General features: G+C 39.6%; 1 pseudogene; it reads right to left on the bottom strand.

The window, feature by feature from the left end:
- Positions 1 to 1,251: 1,251 nt before the first annotated feature.
- LOC110135896 (eukaryotic translation initiation factor 3 subunit E pseudogene) lies at positions 1,252 to 11,694 on the bottom strand (annotated as a pseudogene).
- Between the last annotated feature and the right edge of the window lie 13,619 nt (positions 11,695 to 25,313).

The raw sequence follows: 25,313 nt of genomic DNA, 5'->3' as shown, positions 1-25,313 counted from the left end.
GGAGCTGCCCTATGCTCAGGTGTACTGCGTGTTAATCCTGTACTCCTTGGGAGAAGAGAAGCAGTAGGAAATGTTTTCTACAAGTTTTTTCCTGGCAGACAGAGAGCTGAGTCAGATACAGCCAGCTGAAACTGTGAAAAGGTAGACAGGCAGCTTAACAGAGGGTGGTGCAGGTTTCTTGTTACTTAGCCTTTCCCAGGAACTGGAGAGCAGGATGCTCGCACCACAGTGAGAGTGGATATGTAGAAAGAGTGGGAGGTGTCCCCTCCTGGTGAAGGGGAAATATGCCAATTTGGAAATCTAAGGTCTTGAAGTTGTTGAAAAAGCTATTGAAATGAAGACAGTGAGTACAATAGGGCGAGGTTTAGTAGAAACAGGTACTAGCCTTGAACTTAGGAAATTGTACCTTTGAATTTCAGTGTTGGAACAAACTGAAAATCGTGCAAATGGATAATATTTTGAAATGTTAATTAATATGCATTTGTTGCCAGAATTTTGCTTCATTCCTCATTTCTTCCCACATTCAATCAGCTAAGCATTCTCCATCATTGCCATGAAATGAAGTGACAGAAGAAAGCAGAGAAAGCAAAGGGAGTCAGTTGCTGGTTTGGAGTTTAGCAACCCACACATTATGCCTCAGCTATAGATGCATGAGGTTTTGAAAGAAGATATGATATGGTGATGATATAAATGATAAGAGAAAGTTTACCTTGAAGACAAAAGATGGGTTCCAAAGGCTGAAAACAAAAAGATAAAAGAGACTTAGAAGACAGTTGGACAAAGAATGAGAAGAAATAGCTGGAGAGACCTTAAGAACAGCACTGAGTCAACATCCAAAACTGACCAGTGTCCATCTGAGCAGGACCATGTGTAACCAGGGCCCAGGAACAGAAGCTACAGCCTTCAGACATGAAGTCTTACATGCTGCCTGTACTGAGGAGCTATGATGAGGTCCTTCCTTTGACAGAAGTTAGCATCCAGCACACTGGGAATCAAGCAGAAGTGAAAGCCATTGATACCCTGGCCCATAAGCTTGTTTGATCCCCATCCAGAATATCCTAGAATTGTCAAGTTTTTTTTAATGAAACAATTGTATTCAAATTCTCCAAAATTTATACTCAGTATGTTGCTTTCAACATGTTTCACTTTTATAAAATGGTTGCATTGTTTCAGCTTTAAAGTTTTCTTTTATACTTTTTCTGCACAGTTCTTCAATAGAAGCCAGAGTCCTGAATTGCTCAGTTAGAAGTCCTATTTAAATTTCTTCTCAATATCCATGGCCAACATCTGTCTTCTAAATGGAATACTTTTGGTCTTTTGAATCCCTGACAGGGTGAGACTACATTGTTACCCATAACCACACGACCTAGTTCAGAATCAATCTTATCATCTAGTTTTGCATTTCTAAACAAATTTACAATCCACCTTTCAGTTTCTTCTGGGGTTACATTCAGTTTACCTGCCAACATGTTAATGGTGGTACACTGATGAATGCAGTGTATTTTGAGACAAAAAACTCAAATATAAAGAGTTCGGCATTTCAATGTAATCCTCAAGACAAATCATTCACTAGCAGTGATTCATATTTCCTCAGCTTTTTTTGAGCCCTACCAAAGTCAAAGTTAACATATAAGTATTATACAAACTCTGTAACTGGGTTTTTATATGTGTAGGACTACTGTTGAATAACTTTGACCATATCTTTTATTAATAGTACCTGTCTGCATTTTTGAGCATCTTTGTATGACAGCTGGTAAAGAATCCACCTGCAATGCGGGAGACTGGGCTTCAATCTCTGGGTTGGGAAGATCCTCTGGAAAAGGGAAAGGCTACCTACTCCAGTATTCTGACCTGGAGAATTCCATGGACAATACAGTCCAGGTGGGTTGCAAAGAGTCGGACATGACTGAGCAACTTTCACCTTCGCTGTGATCAAAAACCATAGCATATGTAGACACATCGTATAAAGCACATTAAGATGCTGTGGCTCACAAAGGAAGAGATCAATAATGCTATTATACTCTTTGGGGGCGACTGAAGAAAGCAGAGACCAGTGAATGAGCCATGTTTGCTACTGAAGAGACTGAAGTGGCAAACTTACAGAATTATTATCTATGGTCTCTTTTAGCCACATAAGTTCTTACATGGCTACATCCCAATTCTGCCTGAAGATTTAGGAGGCCAGCTTTCCCGAGGATGATCTCAAAGCATTTCTATCCAATGTGGGAACCAACACTCTAAAGAAGTAAAGATATTCTGCTGCTCCAGAGTAATTTCTATATTTATATTGGAACTTTGCATACCAGTAGAGTGGATCTAAATATAGAATTGTCAAGTCTACATCAGCCTCCTGTATACCAAAGAAATAGATACTTAGAGGGGTTGGTAGTTTAGAAGAAAAACTCCCCCAAAACATAAACTTACCAGGTGGGAATGAAGAAAGTCTCCAGGGATTTCTCCTATAGCTGACAGTCAAAAAAAATAGTTTACCCTCTATGATTTTCAGAATAATGATCCCCAGAGATACCTGCATTCTAATCCCTATAATCTGTGAATATGTTGCTCTATATAGCAAAGAAGACTTTGTAGATATAATTGAGTTTAGAATTTTAAGACAGAAAGATAACCCTGGAATATCCTGTAGGATCCAATGTAATTATAAGGGTCCTTATAATAAGAAGGTAGGAGTGTCAGAGTCAGAAAGAGAGGTCAATGGAAGGGGAAGTTGGAGTGATGTAGGGCTGTGAACAAAAGAATATGGGTATTTGCTACAACCTGAAGAAGGCAAGGAAATGCATTCTCTCCTAGAACCTCCAAAGAGAAGCATCTTGTTAATAACACAGAATCTTGAGCCTTTCTCTAGATCTACGAAATCAGATTATCTGAACTTGGGCCCAGACCTACATAATTTTTAACACTATTCAGGCTATGCTATATAGTCAGTCTATACTAGCCCATGCACAGCAGGTTGAAAACCACTGGAAAAAAACGGACAGATCAGTCTCTGAGACCACTATCACATTCAGAAATATTAATGTCCTTTACCACATAAACACCAAGTGGTCACTCAGTTTCATAAAAACACTTAAAGGGATTATGATATCATCACCCCTTGAATAATACTCACAGCTTCCATTTATTGAATATATCCTAAGACAATCAATGTGCTAATATTTTATGCATTATCTCATTTAATCTTAGAGCAACCTTATAAAACAAATATTGATGATATAAGTTGTGCATGCTAAGTTGCTCAAGTTGTGTCTGATTCTTTGTGACCCTACGGACTGTAGCCCACCAGGTTCCTCTGTCCATGGGATTCTCCAGGCAAGAATACTGGAGTGGGTTGCCATGCCCTCCTCCAGGGGATCTTCCCAACCCAGGATTGAACCCTCATCTCTTGATTCTCCTGCGTTGGTTGGTGGGTTCTTTACCACTAGCACCACCTAGGAAGCCAACACTAAAAATGATCTAGGAAAGTTAACTGTAACAACATGAAACGGTAAAAGTATGGCTAACATGTAACTGGAAGGGCTGTTTTTAATGCAGCTGGGGAGGAGCAGACAGGATCTCAAACCAGCTCGGCTCATTCCTACCAAGGTACCAATGTGAGGCTTCCCTTCCATACCACCTCTCCTCCTACAGGTGTTCAGAAGGCCTTCTGTCATCTCAGCAACATCTTAGAATGTATCTGGTAAGTTGTTTCCATACAGGGAAAGTAGAATAAAGCTGAGCAAGGTTTTGGTCCCAAAGAACTGTAATTCTCAGAGGACACTGACTAGCACTCTGCTAGTGTTTCATTAGGAAGTCTTTACAAAATATAAAAAGGACCATATGGCATCGATGACTTATGACACTGGTTCAAATGCTTAATGTCATCCCATGATGTACATTAATGATGTGACTCTCATCTTGTGATAGATGATGTCTCCCTATTGATAGTTCATGGGCCTTAGTGCCAATTCCACAGAACCCGCTCTCATTCCCTTGGGTACTGTGAGCCCCAGACAGGCTCGGCTTCAGCAATCTCCTCTCTCAACACTGTCTTGCCTCCACACCCTAACTTCTAGCCCATGGGATTTTTATTTGATATTAGGAGGCAGTGCTATGTGACTCCCACTCTATTTCCAAACCAACTGTTACAGCATATACTTTGTGTTCTACTTCCTTCCAGACATCCTTTGCTTCTAAAAGCCAGACTCAAAATCCTTTTTCTCAAAGTACTTTTGCAGCCTTGAATTTCTAAATCCTGACAGTATAAACTGGCAGTGGATGGATGAGGTTCAAGGGCACATAGAAGAGGGGAAAAAAAGAGGGCTCTATATACAATGTTGCAATATGGTACTCTCCCCCATAACCATAATTCCCAGGGTCAAGTAGGCAATAAGAGGGGAAGCCAGGAATTATACCCATCTCTCTCTAATGCCAAAGTCTAAATAACATCTATTCATTGGACATCTCTAACTAGTGAACTCAAGCCTGCTGCTGCTGCTGCTGCTAAGTCGCTTCAGTCGTATCTGACTCTGTGTGACCTCATAGACAGCAACCCACCAGGCTCCCCCATCCCTGGTATTCTCCAGGCAAAAACACTGGAGTGGGTCGTCATTTCCCTTTCCAATGCATGAAAGTGAAAAGTGAAAGTGAAGTCACTCAGTCGTGTCTGACTCTTCGCAACCCATGGACTACAGCCTACCAGGCTCCTCTGCCCATGGGATTTTCCAGGCAAGAGGACTGGAGTGGGTTGCCATTGCCTTCTCCAGCCTAAATGCCAGCAAATTCTACCCATAGGTCCTAGATGTGGCCTTACGAGACAGTTAAAAGCTCCTGCTTTCCCAGGGCAATCATTAAGATACCTGAAGATAATTACTTGAGCATCTGAGTCATCCCTGAGCTAAGTTACCACCAAGTTCCTTCTACTCTTCTTTACAGACACAAGGTTTCTTATTTTTTGTCATCCTGGACCTACTTTTGAATGTGTACAATCTCTTCATGTGTCCCTCTTGACTTGTGACTTTCCTAAATAAGCTGTGTCATCACAACTAGGGAAGTCCAAAGTCAACTACAGAAACTTTTCTGATCTTGTTTCTGACACCACATTCCTAAAGCGAAGGATAGGTGTACCATGCAGTACGTGCACAGATTTCTACTTATCTGTCTGCCAGATATTTACAAGCTCAGGGAAGACATTTGGGATTAATTCAGGGTATGCCTCAACTTCGCTAGAGCTCAAAGAGCACTCACATGACCAGGGCGTATCGAAGTTCATAAGGTGAGGAAAAAGGCGTGTGAATGTATAACACCACAGTAGACTTAGTGATAAAGAGAATGTGAAGTCAGCACAGGAGAGCCCCTACTTCAGAAACCTCAAGCTGGAGGACAGCAAAAGATAGGGTGGGCATGTTTGCAAAATGATAGAGTGAAAGGGGCAGGAGTCTGTAGCTGATCTGCCAGTAGCTTTCTCTGGGACCTTTAACAATCATTTAACACTCTGGATTTTATTCTTCCCATATGTAAAATAATACAGTTAAACTAGAGTGGTTTCTAAAAATATTTGATTATGCACTGCGATCAGAAAAACATTTCTACAGATGCATGTGAAATTATGTCTATTTTATTTATTCATAAAGATGTCCATTTCATCATAGGGACCGGAGGCAAAAGTAGGAAGTCAAGAGACACGTGAAGTAACAGGCAAGTTTGGCCTTAGAGTGAAAAAATGAAGTCAGGCAAAGGTTAACAGAGTTTTGCAAAGAGAACACAGTGGTCACAGCAAACACCCTCTTCCAACAAGACAAATGATGACTCCACACATGGACATCACAAGATGGTCAATACCAAAATCCGATTGATTATATACTTTGCAGCCAAAGATGGAGAAGCTCTATACAGTCAGCAAAAACAAGACCAGGAACTGACTGTGGCTCAGATCATGGACTCCTTATTGCCAAATTCAGACTTAGATTGAAGAAAGTAAGGAAAAGTACTGGGCCATTCAGGTATGACCTAAATCAAATCCCTTACAATTAAACAGTGAAAGTGGGAAAAAAAAAAATCAAGGGATTATATCTGATAGAGAGTACCTGGATGGAGGTTCATAACATTGTACAGGAAGCAGTGATAGAAAAACATCCCCGAAAAAAAGGAATGCAAAAATGCACAATGGTTGTCTGAGGAGGCCTTACAAATAGCTGTGAAAAGAAGAGAAGTGAAAAGCAAAGGAGAAAAGGAAAGATATACCCACCTGAATGCAGAGTTCCAAAGAACAGCCAGGAGAGATGAGAAAGCCTTCTGAAGTGGATCAGTGCAAAGACATAGAGGAAAACAATAGAATGGGAAATACTAGAGATCTCTTCAAGAAAATTAGAGATACCAAGGCAACATTTCATGCAAAGATGGGCACAATAAAGGACAGAAATGGTATGGACCTAACAGAAGCAGAAGATATTAAGAAGAGGTGGCAAGAATACACAGAAGAACTAGACAAAAAGATATTCAAAACCCAGATAACCACAATGGTGTGATCACTCATCTAAGCCAGATATCCTGAAGTGTGAAGTCACGTAGGCCTTAGGAAACATCACTATGAACAAAGCTAGTGGAGGTGATAGAATTCCAGATGAGCTATTTCAAATCCTAAAAGATGATTCTGTTAAAGTGCTACACTCAATATGCCAGCATATTTGGAAAGCTCAGCAATGGCCACAGGACTGGAAAAGGTCAGTTTTCATTCCAAACCCAAAGAAAGGCAATGCCAAAGAATATTCAAACTACCGCACAATTGCATTCATCTCACAGGCTAGCAAAGTAATGCTCAAAACTCACCAAGAGGCTTAAACAGTAGCTCAGCTGGTAAAGAATCTGCCTGCAATGCGGGAGGACCTGGGTTCTATCCCTGGGTTGGGAAGATCCTCTAGAGAAGGGAAAGGCTACCCACTCCGGTATTCTAGCCTGGAGAATTCCATGGACAGAAGAGCCTGGCAGGCTGCAGTCCTTGGGGTCACAGAGAGTAGGACATGACTGAGCAACTTTCACTTTCACTTTATTTCAGACTTCAATTGTAAGTGAACCGAGAACTTCCAGACGTTCAAGCTGGATTTAGAAAAGGCAGAGGGACCAGAGACCAAATTGCCAACATCCGTTAGATCATAGAAAAAAACAAGAGAATCCAGAAAAACATCTACTTCTGCTTCTTTGACTACACTAAAGCCTTTGACTGTGTGGATTACAACAAACAGAACAATTCGTAAAGAGATGGGAATGCAAAACCATTTTACCTGCCTCCCGAGAAACCTGTATGCAGGTCAAGAAGCAACAATTAGAACTGGACATGGCACAATGGACTGGTTTCAAACCAGGAAAGGAATACCACAAGGCTGTATATTGTCACCCTGCTATTTAACTTAAATGCAGAGTACTTTATGTGAAATGCCAGGCTGGATGAAACACAAGCTAGGCACAAGATTGTGGGGACAAATATCAATAACCTCAGATATGCAGATAACACCACCCTTAAGGCAGAAGCGAGGAGAAACAAAAGAGCTTCTTAAACGTCAAAGAGGAGAGTGAAAAAGCTGGCTTAAAACTCACCATTCAAAAGACTAAGATCATGGCATCCGATCCCGTTGCTGCTGCTAAGTCGCTTCAGTCGTGTCTGACTCTTCGCAACCCCATGGACTGCAGCCCACCAGGCTCCTCTGTCCATGGGATTTTCCAGGCAAGAGTACTGGAGTGGAGTGCCATTGCCTTCTCCATCTGATCCCGTTACTTCATGGCAAATAGATGGATAAACAATGGAAACAGTGGCAGACTTTATTTTCTTGGACTCCAAAGTCACTACAGACGGTGACTGCAGCCATAAAATTAAAAGACACTTTTGCTCCTTGGAAGAAAAGCTATAACAAATCAAGACAGCATATTAAAAAGCAGAGATATTACTTTGCCAACAAAGGTCTTATAGTCAAAGCTATGGTTTTTTCAGTAGTCATGTACAGATATGAGAACTGGGCCATAAAGAAGGCTGAGTACCAAAGAATTGATGCTTTTGAACTGTGATGCTGGATAAGACTCTGAGAGTCCCTTGGACTGCAAGGAGATCAAACCAGTCAATCCTAAAGGAAATCAGTCCTGAATATTCATTGTAAAGACTGATGATGAAGATGAAGCTCCAATACTCTGGCCACCTGATATGACAAGACGACTTATTAGAAAAGACCCTGATGCTGAGAAAGATTGAAAGCAGGAGAAGGGGTGACAGAGGATGAGATGGTTGGATGGCATCACCAATGAGTTTGAGCAAGCTGCAGGAGATAATGAGGGACAGGGAAGCCTGGCATGCTGCAGTCCATGGGGTTGCAGAGTCAGACATGACTGAGCAACTGAACAACAACAAAAAGCCTGCTTTTGTTGTTTAGTCGCTAAATCGTGTCCGACTTTTTGCAGCCCGCCAGGCTCCTCTGTCCACAGGATTTCCTAGGCAAGAATACTGGAGTGGGTTTCCATTTCCTCCTCCAGGGGATCTTCCCGACCCATGGATCACACCCACATCTCGCCTGCATTGACAGGTGTATTCTTTACTGCTGAAACACCCGGGAAGCCCAAAGCATATTCAATCCGAATATACCACAAAAAGTTTCTAAATAATTAGACTTTTAAAATAGCAGTCAAAATTTTAATATATTTTCCTTAGTCCCTGTGAGTCATTATGAGCATCTAGAATAGGAATTAGTGAACTTTCTTCTATAAAGGACCAAATAGCAGACAGCATCCTATCTCCACTGCAAGAACAGTTCTGCTTATATTTTGTTTACTTTTTCAAAATGGAAAAGATTACATTTATCAAAGTGTCCCTGCAAGGAAGCAAGGAGGGGGGATGGAGGGAAGTAGGAAGGAAGAAAAGGAAGTATCACGTGTTTTTCTAGCAAATGAAATTCTATTACATTCATCTAAAATGGTACTAAATCATCAGCAACACTGGGACTATACCTCAGTTAACCTTAAAATCTAAACATTTGATATTATGCTGTATTTTCATTCTTTCTCTTAAAATTTTCCTGTTTTGTTATTAAGATTCTTTTCTGAAAATGGAAATTGCATTAAAGGAAAGAGACCATGACTGTTCTACACTTGGGCCTAAAGAACCAGAAGCAAGATCTTTTAGCACCCTCTTGTGTCTATTATTAGTGATAACAGCAAATCTACTAAGTATTGTTGCTATTCAGTCCTAAGTCGCAATCCCATGGACTGTGTAGCCCACCAGGCTCCTCTGTCCATGGGATTCTCCAGGCAAGAACATGGAGTGGGTTGCCATTTCCTTTTCCAGGGGATCTTCCTTACCCAGGGATCAAACCTGCATCTCCTGCATTGGCAGGTGGATTCTTTACCAGTGAGCCACCAAGGAAGCCCCTGCTAAATATTAGGGATATCTAACAAAGTCTAAGGCATCAGCCTAAGGCATACAACTCTTATGTATCAAAAATGTAAAAAATTAATAAACTAAAACCTCAATTGGGCTTCCCTAATAGCTCAACTGGTGAAGAATCCACTTGCAATACAGGAGACCCTGGTTTGATTCCTGGGTTGGGAAGATCCACTGGAGAAGGGATAGGCTACCCACTCCAGTATTCTCAGGTTTCCCTGGTGGCTCAGCTGGTAAAGAATCTGCTTGCAATGCAGGAGACCTGGGTTCAATCCCTGGGTTGGGAAGATCCCCTAGAGAAGGGAAAGGCTACCCACTCCAGTATTCTGGCCTGGAGAATTCCATTTACTGTATAGTCCATGGGGTCACAAAGAGTTGATAGGACTGAGCGAGTTTCACTTTCACTTTCAAAACCTCAAATAAATGGAGTATGGTTTTTCCAGTAGTCATGTATGGATGTGAGAGTTGGACCATAAAGAAAGCTGAGCACCAAAGAATTGATGCTTTTGAACAGTGGTGTTGGAAAAGACTCTTGAGAGTTCCTTGAACTGCAAGGAGATCAAACCAGTCAATCCTAAAGGAAATCAGTCCTGAATATTCATTGGAAGGATTGATGCTAAAGCTGAAGCTCCAATATTTTGGCCACCTGATGGGAAGAACTGACTCATTGGAAAAGATCTTGATGCTGGGAAAGATTGAAGGCAGGAGGAGAAGGGGACGACAGAGGATGAGATGGTTGGATGCCATCACCGGCTCAATGGACATGAGTTTGAGCAAGCTCTGGGAGTTGGTGATGGACAGGAAAGCCTGGCATGCTGCAGTCCATGGGGATGCAAAGAGCTGGACAGGACTGACTGACTGAACTGAACTGGGAGACCAGAAGGTGGAGCTCTCATACCCTGAAACAATAGCAGAGCCTAACAGAGAAGACTTCTTTCCCAGCAACAACTCAGTCAGTGAAAAGCCATGGCCTCTGCTTACTACAGCCCCCCAACCTCCTTTCCCCCTCTATCAAAGAGTTCCCCTCTCCTTGCTGTGGGGGGACTTGCATGTGGCTTGCTAGCCATGGATGCAGACCCCAAATTGCAATTCTAATCCCCAGTAAACCCATTTTGTGGCTGGAGAAATAGCTAGCAGTCTATTTTAGGACAACATGTTGGTGGCACATACAGGAATTTAGAGAAGACCCCCGATAATTCCAGGGCTGGTGAGAAACAAGTGTAGCACCCACACTGAGCCCACCGTTACTCACAGCTTTCCTCCCTGACCCCGGAGTTTAAAGGATGTCTCTCTAGGATCAAGAGAGACATTTTGAAGTTTGCATTTTGAAGTTCTCTAGATTCTTTTTTAGATCTATTTTCAGGTTTTATCTTTTCTAGTTAAGGTCCTCTTCTATATGGAAGTGGTCATGGCACTTCAATCTGATTTGAAACTAGATTGTCCCAGTTGGACTGGTTTGGACTTTGTGCCTTTTTTTTTTTTTGGAACAAGAGCTATTGTATGCAAACTGAGCTGAGAAGCCTTGAGCTAGGTCCCTCTAGGACCAGACTGTTACTTAGAAATGGCTAGTATTAGGCCTACAGGATGTGAGAGAGATTTGCACTGTTTGAGCTGTAAGCTGTTTAGGTGGTTTAAAAATTATTCTGTTACCCTAGAGAACCTCTGAGAAGCAGACCTCAATTGTCTTAGCATTTTGTAGGCACTCTCCCTTCAGGGATTTGAGCTGATTTTATGTTTAAAAACCATAGTCTTTCTTCATGCATGTTTCTAACTAAATGGACCAACCTAACCAAAGGCAATTTAGAATATCAGTGGCCATTAAGAGGAACTTTTAAAATACCCAAACTTACTTTTCTTTTTTTTTAAATATATTTATTTATTTGGCTATACTTGGTCTTATTTACAGCACACAGAATTTTCGATCTTCATGTGACATGTGGGATCTAGTGCCCTGACCAGGGATCGGAACCTGGATCCCTTACATGGAGGGTGCAGAGTCTTAGCCACTGGACCACTAGGGAAATTCCCAAACTTACTTTTCTTAAAACCAAATTGGACTACCATAGCTCTAAAATTTCTCAAACTAAATAGAATGTCTATTTCGATGTGTCTATTTTGAGGATTCCAACATTATCAGGAGCCTAAAATTGCCTCTCTCTGCAAAATAATATTTTAAGATTAACTGATGCAAAGAAAGGATTAAAGAAAGTGAGAATGGATCCAAGAGCTACCGGCTTCCTCCTTGGCTTCTTCAGCCCTGGTCCCACCTCCAGGGCCATCGTCTCTGTCTACCTCCACTCCTTGTGCCAAGCCCTGCCTCCTTTCCGAGGATGTGTCCCATCTTCCTCCTTTCCTTCTATGCCGCCTACACCTATATACCGTCAATTCCCCCATACTAATTCTCTCACTAAACTTCCCTGTTTCTCAGAAACATGCCTCACTCCCTTTTCTGCTGAACTTGTCAGAATATATTCCTTTAAAATTAAGCTTTCTGAGAGATCTGAATAGACATTTCCCCAAAGAAGACACACAGATGGCCAATAGGCACATGAAAAGATGCTGAACATCACTAGTTATTAGAGAAGTGTAAATCATAACTCCAATGAGATATCACCTCACACTGGTCAGAATGGCCATCATCAAAAAATCTACCAACAACAAATGCTGGAGAGGGTGTGGAGAAAAGGGAATTCCCCTGTGCTGTTCTGAGAATGTAATTGGAATCGCCACTGTGGAGGACAGCATGCAGGTTTCTTAAAAAATAAAAATAGAGCTACCATGTGACCCTGCAATCCCACTCCTGGGCATATATCTGGAGAAAACCATGATCTAAAAGGATACATGCACCCTATGCTCACTGCAGCACTGTTACAATAGCCAAGAGATGGAAGCAACCTAAATGTCCATCAACAGATGGATAAAGAAGATATGTTACATATATATAATGGAATATTACTCAGCCATTAAAAAGAGTGAAATAATGCCATTTGTAGTAACATGGATGGACCTAGACAGTGTCACACTGAGTGAAGTAGGTCAGACAGAGAAGGAGAAATAGCATATGACATCCCTCATATGTGTAATCTAAAAAGAAATGATACAAATGAACTTACAAAACATAAAGAGACTCACAGAGTTAGAAAATAAACTTATGGTTGCTGGGAGGAAGGGATGGTTAGGGACTTTAGGAAGGTCATGTATACACTGCTATATTTAAAATAGATAACCAACAAAGACCTGTTGTAAAGCACATGTAACTCAGCTCAATGTCATGTGGCAACCTGGATGGGAGAGGAATTTGTGGGAGGATGGATACATCTATATGTATGACTGAGTTTCCTCACTGCTCACCTGAAACTAACACAGCATTGTTAATTGACTATACCCCAACACAAAATTTAAAAAAGTTTTTAAAAAATTAAGCTTTCAGAGACAAGTGCTCGGGCCTGGTGCACTGGGAAGACCCAGAGGGATCAAGTGGAGAGGGAGGTGGGAGGGGGGACCGGGATGGGGAATACATGTAAATCCATGGCTAATTCATTTCAATGTATGACAAAAACTACTGTAATGATGTAAAATAATTAGCCTCCAACTAATAAAAATAAATGGAAAAAAAATAAAATAATAAAATAAATAAGCCGTTGGCAAAAAAAAAAAAAAAAAAATTAAGCTTTCTGAGAATCCAGAGGCTAACACTTAATTTCTCATATTCCCTAGACTGAATCTAAACTATGAGCCACAGTCAAAGATTTTCCCAAAGTAACTGAAGATTCTCACAGATTTGCAGAGGAATTTAACACAGTCATTCAAACCTATCAACCTGGTATTTCTGTCTTATGTCAGCTAGTTCATATGCTTGTCAGTGAAGGCCAGCCCAGCACTGGACGAAACTCAGTAACTGGAAACATTCTGAAAGGTCTCTAAGACGACAGCTGGGAGACCAGACCACTAGCTTATTATAGGATTAGGCCCAGACAATAACTGGGTGATTTTACCCAGTAACTTTCAGGGTTTTTCCAAAAGTCTATGGATTGAAACAAAGTTGAGGTTTGCATATAAAAGTCTGATTAATCTTGCTGTGACTATTACAATCAACTTCAGATTATTTTTAAAGAAAAATTTGGTCTTCCTTCAGATGTCAATTCCACCTAGGTAGCTTTCAACATTATGTTAAAATGGGTTATTATGGGATGAACCAGGACCTTACCCTTCTAGGAAAGACAACCAGGATGGAATGGGAAACTATGTTCATTACAGATTTAATTAATCTACAAATCAGCTCTCTCATATGGAGAAACAGTCACCTCAGAGGAAGACAGCTAAAATTCTCTCTCTTTTTTAAAGGATTTTTTAAATTGAAATATAGCTCATTTATAATATTGTGTCAGTTTCTTGTGTAAAGTTATTAGGTTATACATATATACTTTTTCACTATAGGTTATTACAACATATTAAACATAGTTCCCCATGCTAAACAGTTGGACTTTGTTTATCTATTTTATATAGTGTTGTTTATATCTACTAATTCCAGACTCCTAATTGACCCACCTCCTTTCCCCTTTGGTAACTGCAAATTTGTTCTCTATGTCTGTGGGTCTGCTTCTGTTTTGTAAATAAGTCATTTATATCATAATTTGGATTCCACTTATCATAATATGGATAAGTGATATCATATGGTACTCCCCTTTCTCTGACTTCACATAAAGTGATAATCTCTACATTCATCCTTGTTGCTGCAAATGGCATTGTCTCAGTATTTTTTATGGCTGAGTAGTATTCCTCTATATATTATATAGGAATATACACACACACACACACCACATTTTATGCATTTATCAGTACAGATACAATTCTTAATCTTCAATTTCAGCATCTTTAACTATGGCTACTTCAGCCCTGCAGGTTGAATTATATGTTCTTAGTTAGGAAGATTCCCTGGAGAAGGAAAAGGCAACCCCTTCCAGTATTCTTGCCTGGGAAATCCCATGGACAGAGGAGTCTGGCAGGCTACAGTCCATGGAGTTGCAGAAGAGTCAGACACAATTTAGCAACTAAGCAACAACATAGGTTTTCACTTTAATTAAGGGCAAAACTATCATTATTTTAGATAATACATGTGCTTTTGGAGCAGCTCAAGGTTTTTGAATGTTGTGGAAACACTATGTCTTCCTAATTTCCAACAGAAATAAAATTTTAAATGGCCTCTATGTTCAAGAATTATTAGATACAATATTTTAACCTGCTGCTTTCACTACCATGAAGATTCCAAGGTGTTCGAAACTTGAGTCTCTGGGAGCTAAAGAAAATCACCCAGTTGATGCTTCTGCAAAGAATGGTGCCCTTAAAGGGACCAACAGAAGCCAACCTCCACTTGGTACAAACACTATTTTCCCTAGATGATAACTTAGAAAAAGTGGCTAGAGAAGCCCAAAAGTTGACCTCAGAAAAGAAATAACCAAGATTGGAAGTCAATACCTTTTGGTTTGAGAAAAAGCTCTGGTTTGGACCAAATGATGAGTCAGTCCTGCTGGAGACTGAAGTTACCACTCCTCCCTACTCTGCATGCATTAAATCTTTGGTCTACTGACAAAATAATAGCATTCCTGAATCAGTATTGGTAGGGAAACGGAACAAAGCTGAGAAAAGTGCCTTCCTCACTTGTCCCATTTGTCCAAAATACAGCCCAAGGAAGCTTGTTGGTGCTATTTGCTATCATGCTAACATGCCTAATGGACCTTTCATGGTCTGGCAAATGGATTTCATACACCTTCCCCCATCTCATGGATACAAGTATATTTTAGTCATGGTCTATATGCTTTCACACTAGACTGAAGCCTTCCCTTGCAAATAGATTACCACCTCTTCTGTGGTTAAAATCCTTTTAGAAAAGATTGCCCCTCCCTGATGAAATCCTCTTCAACTTTACAGCTTCAAAGAACCCATTTTACTGATCAGGCATTCAACAAGTCTGCATCATTTGACTGGTTTTACACTTCCACTATGCTTAATACCCTCAAGTCCTCTGGCTTATTTGAACACACTAATGTCATTATTAAGACTCAGTTGGTAAAATTTATAAAGACCCTTCAAATATCTTGACCTAAACCACTGCCATTGGTCCTTTTAAATCTTAGATTCACCTCTTTGAAACTCATGAGCTCTCACCCTTTGAGACAGTCACAGGACATGCAATACACTTGTCCCTGCCTTTTGTGATCCACAATGATAAAAGGAAAGATACTCTACTATTACAAAGGTTTAATTGCTTCTATTAGAAATAATCATGATTTGGTGGAACAGTCTTTTCACAATGTACTCTCAGGAGGTAAAGACCTTAAATATCACACCTTACAACCTGGAGATTTTATCTATTGGAGAGGACACTTCCAGAAAGACCCTCTTCATCCTCACTGGAAAGGGCCTTGGCAGGTCCTGCTAACAACTCTCGTGCCTCCAAATTCAAGAGAATAGACTCTTGAATTCACACCTTTTGAAAGCACTGAAGCTTGACTAGACTTGCATGTCATCTGCTGACCTGAAAGTAAAGATGTCTTTTAATTAAAGCAGACCACATTTGATGAGACCACTTTCCCAGGTTATTCAGAACAGAACTGCTGGAAGTTTGTTACCAAACCTCTGATGATGGCATAATGCCTCAGATGGTCTCCAATATCTGTGGCTTGATAACTTATGGACTAGAGACTGAAAGTCCCTGAGAGTTCTTCCTCCTACCCCTCGTCAGTTGAACATGACCTCAACAGGTTTCCAATCTGTACACCAGCATGAGACACCATGCCTCAGAAAGGTCCATCTAGGCATAAGAGAGAAAAAGTGACTGAAAGTGGAAAAGCTGATTTGACCAGTGATGCTTCAGAGAACAATCTTGATCAAAAGGAGAAAAAGTAAGAAAAAAAATTAATAAACAAAAATATCAATTAAATAGGAGACCAGAAGGGGGAGCTCCCATGCCCTTAAAAAGAACCCAATAGGAAGGACCTTTTTCCTGGCAAGGACTCAGCCAATGAAAAGTCATGGGCTTTTTTATCTAGGATAGGCCTCCCAACTTCTTTCTTTAAAAGAATTCTTTTTGCCTTTCTCTTCAAGGACTTGCAGTGGCTCTGGCTACAGACTCTAAATTCCAAGTCTTTCTGATCCCAAATAAACCCATTTTTGCTGGAGAAATAGCTGGAGGTCTACTTATTTTAGGTCAACAAAGGATACTATTAAGAAAGTGAAAAGACACATACCAAATGAGAGAAAATATTTGCAAATCATACAGTCTATTCTTGTTATTGTGATGTTAACATTCTAAAAGTCACTAGTGAAGTGTGAAAGTCACTCAGTTGTGCCCAAATCTTTGGAACCCCATGGACTGCATAGAATTCCACCTGGAGTTCTCCAGGCCAGAATACTGGAGTGGGTAGCCTTTCCCTTCTCCAGGGGATTTTCCCGACCCAGGAATTGAACCAGGGTCTCCTGCATTGCAGGCGGATTCTTTACCAACTTAGCTATTAGGGAAGCCCCTAAAAGTCACTACAAACAATGAATTAGCAAAAATGAAATATTGCTCCTAGATATAGACAGATAGATGGATAGAGTTTAAGATGGAGACATACATACACACACACACACACACACACACAAACACACACACAAGTTTTATGTAGCGAGAAGAGACATATACAGAGAGAAGTGATTCCTTCTCTACACACACACATATATTTGATGTATGTGTATCCTTTATATTGTTTTTTCCTTTCTCTATATTTTTAAAAAGAGAAAACAAAGTTCATAAGAGTTTAGTGACTTGCCTGAGGTAAATTGCAGAGCTGGGAATCAACTGGTAAGGGACTATTATCAGAATATATTAAGAACTGTTATAATTCAACAAGAAAAAGATAAACACAATTTTTAAAATAAGCTTATGGACTTAAAAATGCATTTCTCCAAAGAAGATATACAAATGGCCAACAAGAACATTAAAAAGGAGATCCACATCATTAGTTATAGGGAACTAAGAATCACAACTTCAAGGAGGTACCTTTTTACACCAACTAGAGTGGCTATAATTTTTTTTAAAGAAGAAAGGTAATAAGTTTTGGCAAGGATGTAGAAAATTGGAATCTTCACACATTGCTGACAGGAGTATAAAATGGTGTAGCCACTGTGGAAAACATTTGGCAGTTTCCTAAAACATTAAACATAAAATTACCATGTGGCCCAGCAATTCCACGCCTAGAATAGATGCAAGAGAATTAAAACAAGCATTAAAACAAAAGCTGAAGCACTATTCACAATAGCCAAAATGTGGAAACAAGTCAAATGCCCATCGATAAATAAGTGGAGAAACCAAAGTAATATGTCTACAAAATAGAAATTATTCAGCCATATAAAGGAATGGTATGCTGATCCATGCTACAACATGGATGATCTTGAAAACCTTTGCTATGTGAAAGTAGATAGATACAAAAGGTCACTGTTGTATTATTCCACTTATTTGAAATATTTAGAATGGGTTGATCCATAGAGACAAACAGCAGATTAGTAACTGCCAGGGCCAGGAATCATGGAGTTGAGGAGTGGCCACTTAATGGGTAAAAAGTTTCTTTGGGGGTGATGAAAATACTTTGGAAATAAATAGAGGTGATGGTTTCACTCTATAAGTACTAAGTGACATTAAACTGTACAATTTTAAATGGTTAACTTTATATTACATGAACTTTACCACAGTAAAAAAAAAAAAAAAGAACCACCAAAATGTTGGAATTGAAACCAAAAGAAAAATTCCTTTTTTTCCTCAATATTGTAGCATCTGTAACATGTCAGCTCAGAAACAATCAAATGGATACCTACTTCCTGCCAAGTGGACAGAGGAACTGAGAGAAACCTGTTCTAGAGAGAATTAAAGAAGAAAGAAATATAATCTATAAGCAGGAGCATAAATTCAGGATGGAGAGAGAAGACAGATGATATTTCAGATCCTAGTTTCAGTTCTTTCTTCTGCCTGTGGACTTCTTGAGACATCTTCTGAGCCTTATGATTAACTTTCCTTTTTCTTTAGAGTTTTTATTCTACCACTTGTAACCAAAAGTGCCCTATCTAATGCACAAATTCAGTTGAAGGATTAATTTTGCCATGAATCCTACTGTGGACCAGAGAATTATGTCATTTTGAAATCTTCTATAGAAATACTGACTCTTTCGAAGATGAAAGGAGAGAGAAGAAATCCAGTTCCACGCACCAGAACACCGACGCAAGCTTCCCTAATCAGGAAACCTTGACAAGCCAATCATCCAACCCCACCCACTGGGTGAAACCTCCACAATAAAAAGGAACCACAGACCACCAGAATACAGAAAGCCCACTCCAGACACAGCAATCTAAAGATGAAAAGGCAAAGAAATACTCAACAGGTAAAGGAACATGAAAAATGCCCACCAAGTCAAACAAAAGAGGAGGAGATAGGGAATCTACCTGAAAAAGAATTTAGAATAATGATAATAAAAATGATCCAAAATCTTGAAAACAAAATGGAGTTATAGATAAATAGCCTGGAGACAAAGATTGAGAAGATGCAAGAAATGTTTGATAAGGACCTAGAAGAAATAAAAAAGAGTCAACTAAAAATTAATAATGCAATAAATGAGATCAAAAACACTCTGGAGGGAACCAAGAGTAGAATAATGGAGACAGAAGATAGGATAAGTGAGGTAGAAGATAAAATGGTGGAAATAAATGAAGCAGAGAGGAAAAAAGAAAAAAGAATCAAAAGAAATGAGGACAACCTCAGGGACCTCTGGGACAATGTGAAACACCCCAACATTCGAATCATAGGAGTCCCAGAAGAAGAAGACAAAAAGAAAGGCCATGAGAAAATACTCGAGATAATAGCCAAAAACTTCCCTAAAATGGGGAAGGAAATAGTTACACAGGTCCAAGAAACCCAGAAAGTCCCAAGCAGGATAAACCCAAGGCAAAACACCCCAAGACACATGTTAATCAAATTAACAAAGAAAAAACATTAAAAGCAGCAAGGGAGAAACAACAAATAACACACAAAGGGATTCCCATAAGGATAACAGCTGATCTATCAATAGAAACCCTCCAGGCCAGAAGGGAATGGCAGGATATACTTAAAGTAATGAAAGAGAATAACCTACAACCTAGATTACTCTATCCAGCAAGGATCTCATTCAGATACGAAGGAGAATTCAAAAGCTTTACAGACAAGCAAAAGCTGAGAGAATTCAGCACCACCAAACCAGCTCTTCAACAAATGCTAAAGGATCTTCTCTAGACAGGAAACACAGAATGGTTGTATAAACGTGAACCCAAAACAACAAAGTAAATGGCAACGGGACCATACCTATCAATAATCACCTTAAATGTAAATGGGTTGAATGCCCCAACCAAAAGACAAAGACTGGCTGAATGGATACAAAAACAAGACCCCTAAATATGTTGTCTAAAAGAGACCCACCTCAAAACAAGGGACACATACAGATTAAAAATGAAGGGCTGGAAAAAAGTATTTCATGCAAGCAGAGACCAAAAGAAAGCAGGAGTCTCAATACTCATATCAGATAAAATAGACTTTCAAATAAAGGCTGTGAAAAGAGACAAAGATGGACACTACATAATGATCAAAGGATCAATCCAAGAAGAAGATATAACAATTATAAATATATATGCACCCAACATAGGAGCACTGCAATATGCAAGGCAAACGCTAACGAGTATGAAAGAGTAAATTAGTAGTAACACAATAATACCCCACTCGCAACTATGGATAGATCAACTAAACAGAAAATTAACCAGGAAACACAAACTTTAAATGACACAATGGACCAGCTAGACCTAATTGATATCTATAGGACATTTCACCCTGAAACAATTTCACCTTTTTCTCAAGCGCACACGGAACCTTCTCCAGAATAGATCACATCCTGGGCCATAAATCTAGCCTTGGTAAATTAAAAAAAATTGAAATCATTCCAGTCATCTTTTCTGACCACAGTGCAGTAAGATTAGATCTCAATTACAGGAAAAAAAATTATTAAAAATTCAAACATATGGAGGCTAAATAACATGCTTCTGAATAACCAACAAATCATAGAAGAAATCAAAAAAGATATCAAAATATGCATAGAAATGAATGAAAATGAAAACACAACAACCCAAAACCTATGGGACACTGTAAAAGCAGTGCTAAGAGGAAGGTTCATAGCATTACAGGCTTACCTCAAGAAACAAGAAAAAAGTCAAATAAATAACCTAACTCTACACCTAAAGCAACTAGAGAAGGAAGAAATGAAGAACCCCAGGGTTAGTAGAAGGAAAGAAATGATGACTCTTAAGATTTGAAAATACCTAATGGTTCTTTTCAGTGAGCCACAACCCCTGCACTACCTGTTCCAGTTATCAGAAGACTCTGCTTAAGAAAGCCAACTCAGGAAGACTTACTATCTCCAAGGAAGATTGTCCCACATTTGGGTAACTCTGACTGTCAGAAAATTATTCTGTGTAAATGGGCAGAAATTTGTTCACCCAAAGTAAAATAACATTTAGAATCATTAAAAAAAAAAAAAGACAAGGGATGCCTTTTCTTATGACAACTATGTAGCAATTTGAAGACAAAAACAATACCTTCACCCTACTCCTTCCTCTTCTTTCCTTTGTGTATAACACACACCCACACCCACTCACAGAGTCTTCTCTCTGTATATATTATTTCCTTGCCTACCCCTATCACAATATCTTAGAACAGCTAAGATGATATGTTGTAACATCAGACTTGGATTTGATTTCAACTCTGCCTTTCTTGATGTGTAACTCTGGACATATAAGTTACTCAGAGTCCCAGTTGCCTCATCTGTGAAATGAGCATAAAAAGAGTATTCAATACAAAGGGTTGTTGTGAAGAGTAAATGAAACAGTTCAGCATCTGCCACAAGTAGACATTCAGTAAATGCTATTATTATCATCTTATTAATATTATTAATACTTGCTATTCTGATTGCTCCTATCTGGCAATCTAGCTTTATTTGATAATGTCTTCAAACTGTGATATACAAGACATCCTTTTTGTAGTTCTGTGATTACTATAATACCAGGTACCAGGTACCATAGGATTGGTAGACTATCTGCTTTTACAAAGTAAACTGACACAAAGGTTAAGTAGCTTGCCCATGTCACCCAGTTGATATTGATATATGGCAGAGTAAGACCTTGAATCTAAGAGTTTTGGCCCAGAACACCAGTTACACTAGCATAGCTCATTATTTATCCATAAGGTAATGCTCAGCAATACAGCATGGCTTGTTTGGCTATGCTCTCTCAAGGAAAGGACAAGCAATTCAAAATGAGGCCCAATGGTGGGAAGTCAGTATTTTCAAAGGCAATTTTCCTCCAAGTGCAAGAATTTCAGTAAGTTTTTAAGGGCAAAAAGTCGTGGGGATATAATGTATAAGGTGACTATAAATAGTAATGCTGTATTGCATATTTGAAAATTACTAAAAGAGTAAAAGTAAAATAAAAAGATAAGAAGATTAGATAGGTGGTTTGGTCAGTAATACAAATTTAGGGCACAAGAGAGGCACTTACATGCTTGAAGAAAATATGAAGGAAAAGCTTTCAAGAGTGATAACCAGAAAATAAGCAACCTCTTGCAGGTAACTACCCTATGTCTGTTTTACCACAAATTTCACATCCCCATATCTGCACTGTTAATTCAATCATTCCCTTGGAGAGATCAAAACAAATTATAATAAATTCAAACTATATATGTATTGATCCATGTGTTCATTATCTTTTATCCTTTCCTATCTTATTAAAGAAAATTCCGCATTATTCTGGTTTTTTCACTACACGTCAATCACCCCTCAACTTCAAAAGAGATATTCAGCATGCCCCAGTTCTGCTTCTGAATCATTTTTTGACATAGAATTGGCAAACGAAGAGAGACAAAAGGAGAAGTGAAGAGAAAGGTAAATGTTCACTCAATTAAGAGCATAAAATACAGAGGCTAAAGGATAAGATAAAAGAAGAAAAACGAAGGGTTACTAAAGCTTAGTTCTGTTTTGCATTTTTATCAAAATGAGCTTCATGGAGGACTGAAGCACCTGCAGCATGTGAGAGGTGAGGACTGAGTGGAGCAGGGACAGGGCAGGTCTCAGGGGGCTGAGTGTAGTTACAGCCCTGTTGATGTTTGCCAAGAGATTCAAGCAAAGATCGAAACACTTTTTATTACTTCTGGATATTGAACTTGGTTTCTTTGAAGGCAAATGCATGGAAACTTCAGCCTGCTGGAGCCCTGAGGTTATTCTGGCTAGGGAAAAACTTGTCAGAGTTGTCCACATGCACCCATCTTGCTGGAATGCACAATTCTAATCCCATTTGCTACTCTCTGCCCCAAAACAGAACTGGTCATAGAAATCATTTTCAAAACACTGATCAACTGGTATGAAGCAAATTATGCTCCCTGGCCACTTTTATGTAATATAAACAGAAATCTCTTATACACATGCTGCTCTTTACAGCTTTTTTCATCTCATTTGAATTTCATCACATTCCTGGAAAGCAAGCAAGGGTCATGACCACTAGTTTACAAAATGAAGGAAAGGAGGATCATAGAAGTTGCATGGCTTTCACAAGGTCACATCCACGTGCAGCCAAACTGGATTTTAATTTTGATCTCTGACTACAAGTCTACAGAGTTCCATGGGACTTGTCACCATATTTCTCCACTGTACAAATGTGTTTCAAATACTATGTAATGGAGACCATTGAGCATGCAGAGGCAAAAACACTTGGCTTCAAGCTTGGAGAACTTGGTTCCAGTCCCTACATTTCTGCAACTTTGGATAAGTCATTTTTCCACTTTGGGCCTATGTTTATGAGCTTCTTCATTCAGTTGTATTTTAGAACACCAATATTCTACATTACTGATGAAAATATCTATTTTCACTGAATGCTTATAGAAGGCAGACCCTAATAACAGGTTCATGGATTAATTATCCATTTAATCTTCATAACCTTGCAAGCTTTCAGAGAGGTTAAAGTAACTTTCCCAAACTGGTAGCAAGATCAGGATTTGAAAAGACATCTGACAGTTTCCTTTATCATGAAACAATATCGGTTCAAGATCTCTTGCTGAATTATCAAAATATGTGAGTGATTATGAAATAGACAAACCACTCTAAATTTGTAGGTGGCAGTCTTACTAAGGGAACTTTAAGGTTTAAGGCTTGTCTTGCATACCACAAGATAGGTAGATCTCTGCACCTGCCTGCCAGCATCTTAAATGTTTATATCAAAGCCTTGAAGAGGGTTCAGTCATGTATCTATTCCAGATGGTCTTAAGAACTTATTACCCTTTTGAGGCTGTGGCTTGTAAATGGCTCTTGCTATAGGACCGGTGGGCAAAACAGATATTCCAAGGGCAGGGGAGAAGATGAGGAGCCTCCAACTGCCTGAGTCCACCCCTCAGGTCAACCAGCAGTCGTGTCATCTGGATGATCTCTTCCTCCAGGTTTGGAGCTGGGTTGCCTTCCTCTGAATCTGTATTCTTAAAAACTATATGGCACTGCCAACTTAAGTAGGACTTTAGTCTGGTTCTTAGACCCGAACCTCTGTTTCAAATCTAGACATGCAAAAGAATTTCTTTGAATATGACCAGAATTTCCTTCTCCGTGACCTCAGGACCCTTTTCTCCTTCCCCACTACCTATCATTGCTGAATCTCCTGTCAAAATTGCTGGTGCATTACTATCTACTTTCCTTTTCACTGCACTAAACCAGGATCCACTAGCTTATACAGTTTCTACTTACCAGTTTGCAGGAAAGGAAACTTTAGGAACTTGATAAGGAATCCTTCTTTTCTTCACATTAAAGGCTTGGGAACTTTATGCAGGAGGGTGTAGGAGGGTGGATAATGTCAAAATACCTGTTGACACAAGCTTTAGCCTTTGTTCTGGATTGTGGCCATATTTTTGAAACCCAGAGCCAAGCAAGTGGGACAAGTTTGGGCACTTAATCTATGTCAGTAGGCCCTCTGCAAGCCACATTAGGACTCTCCAAACCCTTACACTGGGAGAGGAAGCCCACCTTTCACTGGGGAAACACCAACTCTAAGTCAAACAAGAAGAGCACTAGAGTTCACCTCTGAACTTCGTGGCATGAACACATAGTCCTCTCCTCACCACAGGACATTCCTACACAGCTCAGATGTAATCCTAGTATTCAGATCATGACAGAGTCACCAGGCTGATCCCACACCTTCTGACAGAGGCAGAAACTGAGGGCCAAAGACTTGCACAATGGCAGATGACTCCTACCAATGGTGCTCCTAAATCCCCTGCTCTTTTATTAAATGTTGATGTCTCCATTTGGGAAACCTGATACCCACTGGGAGTTGTTCTGACCAGCAACTAAGAGGGGGACTCTTAGAAAAATCCTCCTTCTTGCCTGACTTTTCTAAGATAGACCCACAAACTTTAATATTTACAAATGGCCTTAAAGAATGAGTCTGACATCTCTCCAAATTATTGACAGAAAGGGAGAGAGAGAAAGAAGTAAAGAAGGAAGGAAAGAAAGAGATGGGGGCAGGAAGGAAGGGAAGGAAGGAGAGAAGGAAAGAAAGGAAGGAAGGAGGAAAGAAAGAAGGCTTTGTCAATAAGTGACAGAAATGCCAGATTATTCCAAGTTGAAGAAGTGTTTTAGTTCGAACTTCTTGAAGCCTTTAATATAGTAAAAGTGTACCATGCTCTCCCAATAGAGAAATAAGTGTGCCAACTTAATTTGTTACACCTATCTTTTTTATTTTCTCCATGGAGAAACACACAAAGTTTGGTGTTCTATGAAGCACATTTCAGGATATGCTAATATATAGTCCAGTATTC

Source organism: Odocoileus virginianus, chromosome 3 (assembly GCF_023699985.2).
Source record: "Odocoileus virginianus isolate 20LAN1187 ecotype Illinois chromosome 3, Ovbor_1.2, whole genome shotgun sequence".
Lineage (NCBI taxonomy): Eukaryota > Metazoa > Chordata > Mammalia > Artiodactyla > Cervidae > Odocoileus > Odocoileus virginianus.
This window is presented reverse-complemented; position numbering and strand designations above follow the sequence as displayed.